The sequence below is a fragment of the Scyliorhinus torazame genome, chromosome 7, assembly GCF_047496885.1.
Source record: "Scyliorhinus torazame isolate Kashiwa2021f chromosome 7, sScyTor2.1, whole genome shotgun sequence".
In the NCBI taxonomy this organism is placed as follows: Eukaryota; Metazoa; Chordata; class Chondrichthyes; order Carcharhiniformes; family Scyliorhinidae; genus Scyliorhinus; species Scyliorhinus torazame.
The window spans coordinates 304,665,472-304,679,761 of NC_092713.1; the positions used below are offsets into that span (position 1 = coordinate 304,665,472).

The 14,290-nt window shown below is 48.3% G+C and overlaps 1 protein-coding gene across 1 annotated transcript in view; it reads left to right on the forward strand.

Moving 5' to 3' along the window:
• mgat4b (alpha-1,3-mannosyl-glycoprotein 4-beta-N-acetylglucosaminyltransferase B) overlaps window positions 1-14,290 on the forward strand; it is a 452,622-nt gene that overhangs the window by 203,804 nt on the left and 234,528 nt on the right. The gene's annotated exons all lie outside the window — the stretch shown is intronic.

Below are 14,290 nucleotides of genomic sequence, written 5' to 3' on the forward strand. Positions count from 1 at the left end.
CTGAGGTGTTTCTCAAGAGTGATACAAACAAACAAAGAACAAAGAAATGTACAGCACAGGAACAGGCCCTTCAGCCCTCCAAGCCCGTGCCGACCATGCTGCCCGACTAAACTACAGTCTTCTACGCTTCCTGGGTCCGTATCCCTCTATTCCCATCCTATTCATGTATTTGTCAAGATGCCCCTTAAATGTCACTATCGTCCCTGCTTCCACCACCTCCTCCGGTAGCGAGTTCCAGGCACCCACTACCCTCTGCGTAAAAGACTTACCTCGTACACCTACTCTAAACCTTGCCCCTCTCACCTTAAACCTATGCCCCCTAGTAATTGACCCCGCTACCCCGGGGAAAAGCCTCTGACTATCCACTCTGTCTATGCCCCTCATAATTTTGTAGACCTCTATCAGGTCTCCCCTCAACCTCCTTCGTTCCAGTGAGAACAAACCGAGTTTATTCAACCGCTCCTCATATCTAATGCCCTCCATACCAGGCAACATTCTGGTAAATCTCTTCTGCAACCTCTCTAAAGCCTCCACATCCTTCTGGTAGTGTGGCGACCAGAATTGAACACTATACTCCAAGTGTGGCCTAACTAAGGTTCTATACAGCTGCAACATGACTTGCCAATTCTTATACTCAATGCCCCGGCCAATGAAGGCAAGCATGCCGTATGCCTTCTTGACTTCCTTCTCCACCTGTGTTGCCCCTTTCAGTGACCTGTGGACCTGTACTCCTAGATCTCTTTGACTTTCAATACTCTTGAGGGTTCTACCATTCACTGTATATTCCCTACCTGCATTAGACCTTCCAAAATGCATTACCTCACATTTGTCCGGATTAAACTCCATCTGCCATCTCTCCACCCAAGTCTCCAAACAATCTAAATCCTGCTGTATCCTCTGACAGTCCTCATCGCTATCCGCAGTTCCACCAACCTTTGTGTCGTCTGCAAACTTACTAATCAGACCAGTTACGTTTTCCTCCAAATCATTTATATATACTACAAAGAGCAAAGGTCCCAGCACTGATCCCTGTGGAACACCACTGGTCACAGCCCTCCAATTAGAAAAGCATCCTTCCATTGCTACTCTCTGCCTTCTATGACCTAGCCAGTTCTGTATCCACTTTGCCAGCTCACCCCTGATCCCGTGTGACTTCACCCTTTGTACTAGTCTACCATGAGGGACCTTGTCATAGGCCTTACTGAAGTCCATATAGACAACATCCACTGCCCTACCTGCATCAATCATCTTAGTGACCGCCTCGAAAAACTTGATCAAGTTAGTGAGACACGACCTCCCCTTCACAAAACCATGCTGCCTCTCACTAATACGTCCATTTGCTTCCAAATGGGAGTAGATCCTGTCTCGAAGAATTCTCTCCAGTAATTTCCCTACCACTGAAGTAAGGCTCACCGGCCTGTAGTTCCCTGGATTATCCTTGCTACCCTTCTTAAACAGAGGAACAACATTGGCTATTCTCCAGTCCTCCGGGACATCACCTGAAGACAGTGAGGATCCAAAGATTTCTGTCAAGGCCTCCGCAATTTCCTCTCCAGCCTCCTTCAGTATTCTGGGGTAGATCCCATCAGGCCCTGGGGACTTATCTACCTTAATATTTTTTAAGACACCAACACCTCGTCTTTTTGGATCTCAATGTGACCCAGGCTATCTACACACCCTTCTCCAGACTCAACATCTACCAATTCCTTCTCTTTGGTGAATACTGATGCAAAGTATTCATTTAGTACCTCGCCCATTTCCTCTGGCTCCGCACATAGATTCCCTTGCCTATCCTTCAGTGGGCCAACCCTTTCCCTGGCTTTTTATGTACGTGTAAAAAGTCTTGGGATTTTCCTTAACCCTATTTGCCAATGACTTTTCGTGACCCCTTCTAGCCCTCCTGACTCCTTGCTTAAGTTCCTTCCTACTTTCCTTATATGCCACACAGGCTTCGTCTGTTCCCAGCCTTTTAGCCCTGACAAATGCCTCCTTTTTCTTTTTGACGAGGCCTACAATATCTCTCGTTATCCAAGGTTCCCGAAAATTGCCGTATTTATCCTTCTTCCTCACAGGAACATGCCGGTCCTGAATTCCTTTCAACTGACATTTCAAAGCCTCCCACATGTCAGATGTTGATTTGCCCTCAAACATCCCCCCCCCAATCTATGTTCTTCTTCAGTTCCCGCCTAATATTGTTATAATTTGCCTTCCCCCAATTTAGCACATTCATCCTAGGACCACTCTTATCCTTGTCCACCAGCACTTTAAAACTTACTGAATTGTGGTCACTGTTCCCGAAATGCTCTCCTACTGAAACATCTACCACCTGGCCGGGCTCATTCCCCAATACCAGGTCCAGTACCGCCCCTTCCCTAGTTGGACTGTCCACATATTGTTTTAAGAAGCCCTCCTGGATGCTCCTTACAAACTCCGCCCCGTCTAAGCCCCTGGCACTAAGTGAGTCCCAGTCAATATTGGGGAAGTTGAAGTCTCCCATCACCACAACCCTGTTGTTTTTACGCTTTTCCAAAATCTGTCTACCTATCTGTTCCTCTATCTCCCACTGGCTGTTGGGAGGCCTGTAGTAAACCCCCAACATTGTGACTGCACCCTTCTTATTCCTGATCTCTACCCATATAGCCTCACTGCCCTCTGAGATGTCCTCCCGCAGTACTGCTGTGATATTCTCCCTAACCAGAATCGCAACTCCGCCACCCCTTTTACATCCCCCTCTATCCTGCCTGAAACATCTAAATCCTGGAACGTTCAGCTGCCAATCCTGTCCTTCCCTCAACCAGGTCTCTGTAATGGCAACAACATCATAGTTCCAAGTACTAATCCAAGCTCTAAGTTCATCTGCCTTACACGTAATACTTTTTGCATTAAAACATATGCACTTCAGGCCACCAGACCCGCTGTGTTCAGCAACTTCTCCCTGTCTGCTCTGCCTCAGAGCCCCACTGTCCCTATTCCCTAGTTCTCCCTCAATGCTCTCACCTTCTGACCTATTGCTCCCGTGCCCACCCCCCTGCCATACTAGTTTAAACCCTCCCGTGTGACACTAGCAAACCTCGCGGCCAGGATATGTATGCCTCTCCGGTTTAGATGCAACCCGTCCTTCTTATATAGGTCACACCTGCCCAGAAGAGCTCCCAGTGGTCTAGATAACGGAAACCCTCCCTCCTACACCAGCTGTTTAGCCACGTGTTTAGCTGCTCTATCTTTCTATTTCTAGCCTCACTGGCACGTGGCACAGGGAGTAATCCCGAGATTACAACCCTCGAGGTCCTGTCTTTTAACTTTCTGCCTAGCTCCCTGAACTCCTGCTGCAGGACCTCATGCCCCTTCCTGCCTATGTCGTCAGTACCAATATGTACAATGACCTCTGCCTGTTTGCCCTCCCCCTTCAGGATGCCCTCTACCCGCTCGGAGACATCCTGGACCCTGGCACCGGGGAGGCAACATATCCTGGAGTCTCTTTCACGTCCACAGAAGCGCCTATCTGTGCCCCTGACTATAGAGTCCCCTATTACTATTGCTCTTCTGCGCTTTGACCCTCCCTTCTGAACATCAGAGCCAGCCGTGGTGCCACTGCTCTGGCTGCTGCTGTTTTCCCCTGATAGGCTATCCCCCCCCGACAGTATCCAAAGGGGTATACCTGTTCGAGAGGGGGACAACCACAGGGGATTCCTGCACTGACTGCCTGCCCTTTCTGGTGGTCACCCATTTCTCTGCCTGCACCTTGGGTGTGACCACATTTATATAACTGCGATCTATGACGCTTTCCGCCACATGCTCCTAAGTGCATCCAATTGCTGCTCCAACCGAAGCATGCGGTCTGTGAGGAGCTCCAGTTGGGTGCACTTTCTGCAGATGAAGCCATCCGGGACGCTGGAAGCCTCCCGGACCTGCCACATCTCACAGTCAGAGCACTGCACCCCTCTAACTGACATTGCGTCAATTAATTAAAATTAGGACTTCCGGGTGCAGCGATGACCAGCTGAGTCGCACGTTTCGGCAGCTCCCGGTGGAACGGACTTTTGGGCTCTTAATAGGAGCCCCATCGGCAATTTTAACGGCAAATAACACTGTGCGGTAATCCAGAAGGGAATCCCCCCTGGACACGGATAGAAAAAAGAGAGGAAAGTAGCCGGATTGCGGTGGATCCTCTAGAGCAGCGGCCAGGAAGGCCGGCACAAAGCAAGATGGCGTCGGAAGGAGGCAGGTTAATATGGGACCCTGACCAACAAGAGTTCCTGCGGCGTTGCGTAGATTAACTCAAAAAGGAGATGAAGAAGGAGCTGTTGGCCCTGATATTACAAGCGATTGAGGGGCTAAAGGAGGAGCAAAAGACCCAGGAACAGGAGGTTCGGATCGTGAAGGCAAAGGCTGCTGAGAATGAGGATGACATACAGGGCCTGGTGGTGAAAATGGAGATCCACGAGGCACAACACAAAAGATGTGTGGAAAGGCTGGAGGTGCTGGAGAATAATGCGAGGAGGAAGAACCTAAGGATTCTTGGTCTTCCCGAAGGTGAAGAAGGGGCGGACGTCGGGGCATATGTGAGCACGATGCTGCACTCGTTAATGGGATCGGAGGCCCCGACGGGTCCGCTGGAGGTGGAGGGAGCCTATCGGGTTATGGCGCGAAGACCGAGGGCTGGAGAAATTCCTTGAGCAATAGTGGTGAGATTTCTCCGATATAAGGACAGAGAGATGGTCCTCAGATGGGCAAAGAAAACTCGGAGCAGTAGGTGGGAGAATGCGGTGATCCGCATATATCAAGATTGGACTGGATCACGATATATCAAGAAGGAGGGCAAGCTTTAATCGGGCCAAGGCGGTGTTGCATAAAAGGAAGGTCAAATTCGGAATGCTGCAACTGGCAAGACTGTGGGTCACACATCTAGGGAAACGCCACTACTTCGAAACGGCAGATGAGGCGTGGACATTTATTGTCGAGGAGAAGCTGGAGTGAGCGGGCCAGAAAAAGAAAGTTTGGGACAAAAGTGGGGGGGTGAATTTGTGGGATAAGGGGGGAAAAGGGGGAAAAGAGGACTTCCCAAGTTGTTAAACCTGCGACCCTGTAACTTCTCTCTCTTCCTCATGTCGTGGGGGAGGGAGTGAGGGAGGATGAGGAGCTGAGGGCGCTGGCCATTGGGGGCGGGGCCAAAAGGGAAGCGCGGGCTTTGTTCCCACGCTATGGTAATCATGGCGGGAACGGGGAAGCAGGAAGCCTCGCACAGTGTGAGCCGAGGTCACGGGGGGAAGCCGAGGTCGGCCAGAGTTTGCTGACTTCTGGGAGCAACATGGGGGGTGCAATTACGCTAGCTTGGGATCTAGGGGGGGGGGGGGTTAACTGGGTTGCTGCTGCTGGGGAGAAGGGGGAGCTGGTATGGGGGGGAGGGGGTCGGGGTGGGGGGGGCGCCGCCTGGGGGGGATACAGCTACGTGGGAACCGGGTGAGGAGCTGGATTGAAAAAGGAAATGGCTAGTCGTCAAGGGGGGGGGGTAAAGAGCCCCCCAACCCGGTTGATCACGTGGAATGTGAGAGGGCTGAACGGGCCGATTAAGAGGGCATGGGTACTCGCACACCTAAAGAAACTTAAGGCAGATGTGGTTATGCTTCAGGAGACGCATCTGAAGCTGATAGACCAGGTTAGACTTCGCATAGGATGGGTGGGGCAGGTGTTTCATTCGGGGCTAGATGCAAAAAACAGAGGGGTGGCCATACTAGTGGGAAAGCGGGTAATGTTTGAGGCAAAGACTATAGTGGCGGATAGTGGGGGCAGATACGTGATGGTGAGTGGCAAACTGCAAGGGGAGGCGGTGGTATTAGTGAACGTGTATGCCCCGAACTGGGATGATGCCAATTTTATGAGGCGTATGTTAGGACGAATCCCGGACCTAGAAGTGGGGAAGTTGGTAATGGGTGGAGACTTTAATACGGTGCTGGACCCAGGGCTGGACAGATCGTGGTCCAGGACCGGAAGGAGGCCGGCTGCAGCTAGGGTGCTTAAGGATTTTATGGAGCAGATTGGAGGAGTAGATCCCTGGAGATTTAGTAGACCTAGGAGTAAGGAGTTTTCGTTTTTCTCCTATGTACGCAAAGTATTTTCACGAATAGATTTTTTTGTTTTGGGAAAGGCACTGATCCCAAAGGTGACTGGGCCGGAGTACACGGCTATAGCCATCTCGGATCATGCTCCACACTGGGTGGACCTGGAGATACGGGAAGAAAAACAACAGCTTCCACCCGGGAGAATGGACATGGGATTATTGGCAGATGAGGGGGGGTGTTTAAGGGTGAGGGGGTGTATTGAAAGGTTCTTGGAACTTAATGATAATGGGGAGGTACAGGTGGGAGTGGTCTGGGAGGCACTGAAGGCAGTGGTTAGAGGGGAGCTGATATCTATTAGGGCACATAAAGGAAAGCAGGAGGGTAGGGAAAGGGAGCGGTTGTTGAAAGAACTTCTGAGGGTGGACAGACAATACGCGGAGGCACCGGAGGAGGGACTATACAGGGAAAGGCAAAGGCTACATGTAGAATTTGACTTGTTGACTACGGGTAATGCAGAGGCACAATGGAGGAAGGCACAGGGTGTACAGTACGAATATGGGGAGAAGGCGAGTAGGTTGTTGGCCCACCAACTGAGGAAAAGGGGAGCAGCGAGGGAGATAGGGGGGGTGAGAGATGAGGAGGGAGAGATGGAGCGGGGAGCGGAGAGAGTGAATGGAGTGTTCAAGGCATTTTATGAAAGATATGAAGCGCAGCCCCCGGACGGGAAGGAGAGAACGATGTGCTTTCTGGATCAGCTGGAATTTCATAAGGTGGAGGAGCAGGAGAGAGTGGGGCTGGGAGCACAGATTGAGACGGAGGCAGTAGTGAAAGGGATTGGGAGCATGCAGGCGGGGAAGGCCCCGGGACCAGACGGATTCCCAGTTGAATTCTATGAGAAATATTTGGACTTGCTGGCCCCGCTACTGATGAGAACCTTTAATGAGGCGAGGGAAAGGGGGCAGCTGCCCCCGACTATGTCAGAGGCAACGATATCGCTCCTCCTAAAGAAGGAAAAAGACCCGCTGCAATGCGGGTCATACAGGCCCATTTCCCTCCTGAATGTGGATGCTAAGATTCTGGCCAAGGTAATGGCAATGAGGTAGAGGATTGTGTCCCGGGGGTGGTCCATGAGGACCAAACTGGGTTTGTGAAGGGGAGACAGCTAAATACAAATATACGGAGGCTGCTAGGGGTAATGATGATGCCCCCACCAGAGGGGGAAGCGGAGATAGTGGTGGCGATGGATGCCGAGAAAGCATTTGATAGAGTGGAGTGGGATTATTTGTGGGAGGTGTTGAGGAGATTTGGCTTTGGGGACGGGTATATCAGTTGGGTACAGTTGCTGTCTAGGGCCCCGATGGCGAGCGTGGTCACGAATGGACAGAGGCCTGACTATTTTCGGCTCCATAGAGGGACGAGGCAGGGATGTCCTCTGTCCCCGTTATTGTTTGCATTGGCGATTGAACCCCTGGCCATAGCACTGAGGGGTTCCAGGAAGTGGAGGGGAGTACTTAGGGGGGGAGAAGAACACCGGGTATCTCTGTATGCGGATGATTTGTTGCTATATGTGGCGGACCCAGCGGAGGGGATGCCAGAGATAATGCGGATACTTGGGGAGTTTGGGGATTTTTCAGGGTATAAACTGAACATGGGGAAAAGTGAGTTATTTGTGGTGCATCCGGGGGAGCAGAGCAGAGAGATAGAGGATTTACCGTTGAGGACGGTAACAAGGGACTTCCGGTACCTGGGGATCTGGATAGCCAAGAATTGGGGTACATTACATAGGCTTAATTTAACACGGTTGGTGGAACAGATGGAGGAGGATTTCAAGAGATGGGACATGGTGTCCCTGTCATTGGCAGGTAGGGTGCAGGCGGTTAAAATGGTGGTCCTCCCGAGATTCCTTTTTGTGTTCCAGTGCCTCCCGGTGGTGATCACGAAGGCTTTTTTCAAAAGAATTGAGAAGAGCATAATGAGTTTTGTGTGGGCTGGGAAGACCCTGAGAGTGAGGCGGGGATTCTTGCAGCGTAGTAGGGACAGGGGGGGGCTGGCACTAAGTGAGTACTACTGGGCCGCCAATGTTTCAATGGTGTGTAAGTGGATGGGAGAAGGGGAGGGAGCGGCGTGGAAGAGATTGGAGAGGGCATCCTGCAGGGGGACTAGCCTGCAAGCAATGGTGACGGCGCCGTTGCCGTTCTCACCAAAGAAATACACCACAAGCCCGATGGTGGTGGCTACATTGAAAATTTGGGGGCAGTGGAGACGGCATAGGGGAGGGACGGGAGCTTCTGTGCGGTCCCCGATAAGAAACAATCATAGGTTCGTTCCGGGGAGAATGGATGGGGAATTTGGAGCATGGCAAAGAGCTGCGGTAGTACAACAATGAGATCTATTTGTAGATGGGATGTTTGCGAGTCTGGGAGCGCTGACGGAGAAATATGGGTTGCCCCAAGGGAATGCATTTCGGTATATGCAATTGAGGGCTTTTGCGAGGCAGCAGGTGAGGGAATTCCCGCAGCTCCCGACGCAGGAAGTGCAGGATAGAGTGATCTCAGAGACATGATGGGGGACGGTAAGGTGGCGGACATATACAGGGAGATGAGGGACGAGGGGGAGATCATGGTAGATGAGCTGAAAGGGAAATGAGAAGAAGAACTGGGGGAGGAGGTTGAGGAGGGGCTGTGGGCTGATGCCCTATGTAGGGTAAACTCATCGTCCTCATGTGCCAGGCTAAGCCTGATACAATTTAAGGTGCTACACAGGGCGCATATGACTGGAGCACGGCTTAGTAAATTTTTTAGGGTAGAGGATAGGTGTGCGAGATGCTCGAGAGGCCCAGCGAATCTCACCCACATGTTCTGGTCATGCCCGGCACTACAGGGGTTCTGGGTGGGGGTGGCAAAGGTGCTTTCGAAGGTGGTGGGGGTCCGGGTCGAACCAAGCTGGGGGTTGGCTGTATTTGGGGTTGCAGAAGAGCCGGGAGTGCAGGAGGCGAGAGAGGCTGACGTGTTGGCCTTTGCGTCCCTTGTAGCCCGGCGCAGGATATTGTTAATGTGGAAGGAAGCCAAACCCCCGGGTGTGGAGACCTGGATAAATGATATGGCAGGGTTCATAAAGTTAGAACGGATTAAGTTTGTGTTAAGGGGTTCGGCTCAGGGGTTCACCAGGCGGTGGCAACCGTTCGTCGACTACCTCACAGAAAGATAGAGGGAATGGAAAAGAAGTAGACAACAGCAGCAACCCAGGGGGGGAGGGGGGGGGGGGAAGGGCGGGGGGGGGGGAAGGGCGGGGGGAGGAATCGGACGGACTCTCAGGGATGTTATTGTATATGTATATGTATAGGTATTTGGTATATGTAATTGTATATTGGATTGTTGGATTGTATTTTTGGAGAGTATTTATTTTGGACAAGGCAGTTGCCATCTAGTTTTGTTTTTGTTTATATATTACTTATTTATTTGTTTAAAACTGGCCACAGTTATTTATATTGCTTTATTGTTGTGTAAAAGAAACACTACGTATTGTTATGTTTGGCCAAAAAACTTGAATAAAATATTTTGTTTTAAAAATTAATTAAAATTAAAAGTTTTTTTTTAAAAAAATGTATATATTTTTAATTTTTTAAAAAAGTTACTGTTAACTATCTGTTTCCTAGCACTAGATTTCTAATATAAATGCGAAAGCTAAATATAGTACTCTCCGATCTCTGGCTTAGATACCCCTCTAAATTATAATTAAGTAATTATGTTTAATTAGTTACCAATGCTTAATTTTTTAAATTTAGTGTAGATTCCCAACCAGCCACTCAGGTCACAGCTTTTCTGTTTCCCCCGACACACACAATTTGAAAAAGGTATAAAAGTAAAAATGAGTAAAAATCACTTCCTTACCTTCTTACCTTCGGAGTGTCTTAGATGTTCTCAGGTTCTCTCCCTGACAGAGACTGCTCCTCCTCCTCCGAACGGCTCCCGAAACTGAAATAAAATTTGCTAGTGAGCCATGTGAGGAGATATTGGAACGTGTGATCAAAGGTTGAATTAGAGGTAGGTTTAAGGATCGTCTAAGAAGAGAGAGAGGCTCATGCTTGGCTGGCGATCGGCAGCACCACCCAAAGATGACTGGCAGATTGATTGTCCGACCTGTCGGAATTCCTCCAACGGGTCAGAAGAGGGCTTCCACAAGAGGTGGAAAACATTCACCAACTTGTCCCAAGACCTGTTCGTAGACCGCAACCAATAAAGTGGGGGAAGGGGGTTGGGGTACAGGCATGCCACAAAATGCAAAGGGGGGAGGGGGAAACCCACAGGATACGGCACAGCCGTGGAGGGCAGGGCCCTAAGACAAGAGGGAAAAATAAGGACAACACCAACATACTGGGCGATACATGCCAGGGCCAACCTCACTAACCCAGAGAGAGAGAAAGAGGCGGCTAAGTTTTAAGCAGGGATATCTAGAAGTCGGAGCTCAAAGGACTGAAGGTGCAACCACTAATGATGGAGGGATAGAAATTGGGGTGCGTGAGAGGCTAGGGTTGGAGGAACATAGATCTCAAAATGAGGGGATATTAAATCGAGGTTGAGAATTTTAAATTCGAGGAGTTACCAGAATCAAAACCAATGTAAGCCATTGAGCACAGGATGGTGAGTGAAGGGGATATGGACAGCAGCTAAAGGAGCTAGTGGGTTACTGGATGGTAATTATGTTAAAAGAGCTCTAGTAACTTGCCCCTGTTGCAGGGATGTTGGCACTTCATTTATTGTTCATTGTGGTGTAGACATGTTCTGCTAAAGAAAAAGTAAAATAATATTTTTCCAGATCTTAATACATACAGGCATATGCTTTTCTTTGAAAAATAGTTTTTGGGATTCAGTAAGGCCAAAGAACCCAAAGCATGTGTGTCTGTCAGTTATGGTGTCCTGTTTCAGCGACACAGGACACATCTTTCAACATCTTTAGATAGAGTAAGAAATTGTTCGTGACTGTAAGAGGCTATTAGCCTCAATGAGTTTAGCACTTTCTCCTCATGTTCACATTCCAGCAAGCCTAATATAAATGTAAATGTAAACCAGAATAGCTTCTCTGCAGAGGGTGAGTTTTAGCCCACCGGCTAAATTGTGTCACAAGCTTGTTTTATGTCAACTGTTCAATGATCTTCCTTGTTAATTTATTCCATTCTATTACCCACTCGGTGGAAATAGTTTCAGTTGACTTCATTGAATCACATACTTGTAAGCAAATAGCATAAACAATTCTGCTGAGGATGTTTTTTTATTGACTGTGTTCCATAACACTTAAAAGTAAACTAGAAAAGTTCAACAAAAAAAGCATCTCTTTGATGGAACTTATCCTGACTTGAAACTCTGTTGAATTTTAAAGAATTCTTTAATGGGGTGCGGGCATCGCTGGCTAGGCCAGCATTTATTGCCTATCACTAGTTGCCCTTTGACTGAGCTGCTTGCTGGGCCATCTCGGAGGGCATTTCAGCATCAACCACATTGCTATGAATCTGGAGTCACATGTAGGCCAGACCAGGCAAGGACAGGAACGATCCTTCTCTAAGGGGTGTTAGTGAACCAGATGAGTTTTTACGGCAATCGACATTGGTTTCATGACTATCATTAGACTTTTAATTCCAGATTCTTATTGAACTAAAATCCCACTATCTGCCGTGATGAGATTTGAACCCAGGTCGCTGGATTACTAGTCCGGTGACAATGCCACTACGCACTGCCTCCTCTAAATCATAAGAACATAAGAACTAGGAGCAGGGTTGGACATCTGGCCCTTCGAGCCTGCTCCGCCAGTCAATGGGATCATGGCTGATCTTTTGTGGACTCAGCTTCACTTTCCCGCCTTATTCCTTTATTCTTCAAAAAACTATCTATCTTTATCTTGAAAACATTTAATGAAGGAGCCTCAACTGCTTCACTGGGCAGGGTATTCCATAGATTCACAACCCTTTGGTTGAAGAAGTTCCTCCTAAACTCCGTCCTAAATCTATTTCCCCTTATTTTGAGGCTATGCCCCCTAGTTCTGCTTTCACCCAACCTCCCTATCTATTCCCTCCATAATTTTATATATTTCTATAAGATCCCTCCGCATCCATCAAAATTCCAACGAGTACAGTCCCAATCTACTCAACCACTCCTCGTAATCCAACCCCCTCAACTCTGGGATTAACCTAGTGAATCCAGCGGTAAAACTGTTGATGGGGGTGATGAGGAAAGAGTTTGATTTCAGGAATTGCAACTGTATTTTTGATTTGGTTCCAGTAAAGTCACAAAGGGGATGGGGTAACTCAATTGGTATTGGGATACTGACCCATGGTCCAGGGATGACCTAAACTACAATAGAGAAAGATGAAAACTACAATAGAGAAAGATGAACTTAAACATGAATATGTTCTCTGCAGTGGGAGCGGTTTAGCCCATCAGCTAAAATAAAATGAAAATCGCTTATTGTCACAAGTAGGCTTCAATGAAGTTACTGTGAAAAGCCCCTAGTCGCCACATTCTGGCGCCTGTTTGGGAGGCTGGTACGGGAAACCAACGCACCTAATGATTCTGTATGCTCAGAAAACCTTTGAAGTGCCTTGTAGTTTCCTCTCACTGCTGGAAACCTGGACCTATGGAACTTCCTGATGTGCGATTCCTTATGCCTTAATCTTTGGAATTCTTCGCCTAAGCCTCTCCACCCTGTTTTACTCCTTTTTTTAAAATGTTCCTTAAGACCTACCTCTTTAATCAAACTTTTGGTCACCTGTCCTAATATCACCATCTTTGTTCAATGTCAGTTTTATGCTCCTGTACCTACAAACGTACGGACAAAGAGCTGAACTAGGCCATTCAGCCCCTCGAGCCTGCTCTGCTACGAAATAAGATCAATGCTGATCAAATCTGCTTCCCGTGTACTCCAATATCACCACCTTACTTACCATGAATCTATCCAGCTCTGCCTTTACAACATTCAAACACTCTGCTTCCACCACCTTTTTAGGAAGAGAGTTCCAAAGAACGACCCTCCTGAGTGAAATAATTTTGCCTCATCTCCATTTGAAATGGGTGACCCCTTACTTTTAAACTTGTGACCCTAGTTCTCCTACAAGAAAAAACATCTTCTCCACTATCACACTGTTAACATCCCTCAGGATCTTGTATGTTTCAGTCAAGTCACCTCTTCGTCTTCTAAACTCCCAACGATACAAGCCTAGCCTGTCAAAACATTCTTCAAAAGACAACCCTCCCATTCCAGGTATCAGTTTTTGTAAACCTTCCTGAACTGCTTCCAACACATTAATATTCTTTGTTAAATAAGGTGACCAATACCGTACACAGCACTTCAAATGTAGTCTCATCAATGCCCTGTACAATTGAAGCATAACCTCCCTACTTTTGAATTCCATTCCCCTCACAATACAGGATAACATTCTATTAGCTTTCCCAATTACTTGCTATACCTGCATTCTCTGTCCTTTTGTGATTCATGCATCAGGACACCCAGATCCCTCTGCATTTCAGATCTCGGTACCATTATTCTCTAATTTAGATAAAATGCTTCTTTTTTATTCTCCCTGTCAAAATAGGGAATTTCACATTTTCCCACATTATAGTCCATTTACCAGATCTTTGCCCACTTATATCTATATTTTTTGTTGCCGCTCTGTGTCCTCTTCACAACTTACTTTCTTACCTATCTTTATGTCATCAGCAAATTTGGCAACCATTCCTTCAATCCCTTCATAGAACATAGAAAAATTCAACACAGAACAGGCCCTTCGGCCCGCGATGTTGTGCCGAACCTTTGTCCTAGATTAATCATAGATGATCATAGAATTTGCAGTGCAGAAGGAGGCCATTCGGCCCATCGAGTCTGCACCGGCTCTTGGAAAGAGCACCCTACCCAAGGTCAACACCTCCACCCTATCCCCATAACCCAGTAACCCCACCCAACACTAAGGGCAATTTATCATGACCAATCCACCTAACCTGCACATCTTTGGACTGTGGGAGGAAACCGGAGCACCCGGAGGAAACCGGAGCACCCGGAAGAAACCCACGCACACACTGGGAGGATGTGCAGACTCCGCACAGACAGTGACCCAAGCCGGAATCGAACCTGGGACCTTGGAGATGTGAAGCAATTGTGCTATCTACAATGCTACCATGCTGCCCTTAAGGACAAATTAATCTACACTATATCATTTTCCCGTAATCCATGTACCTATCCAACAG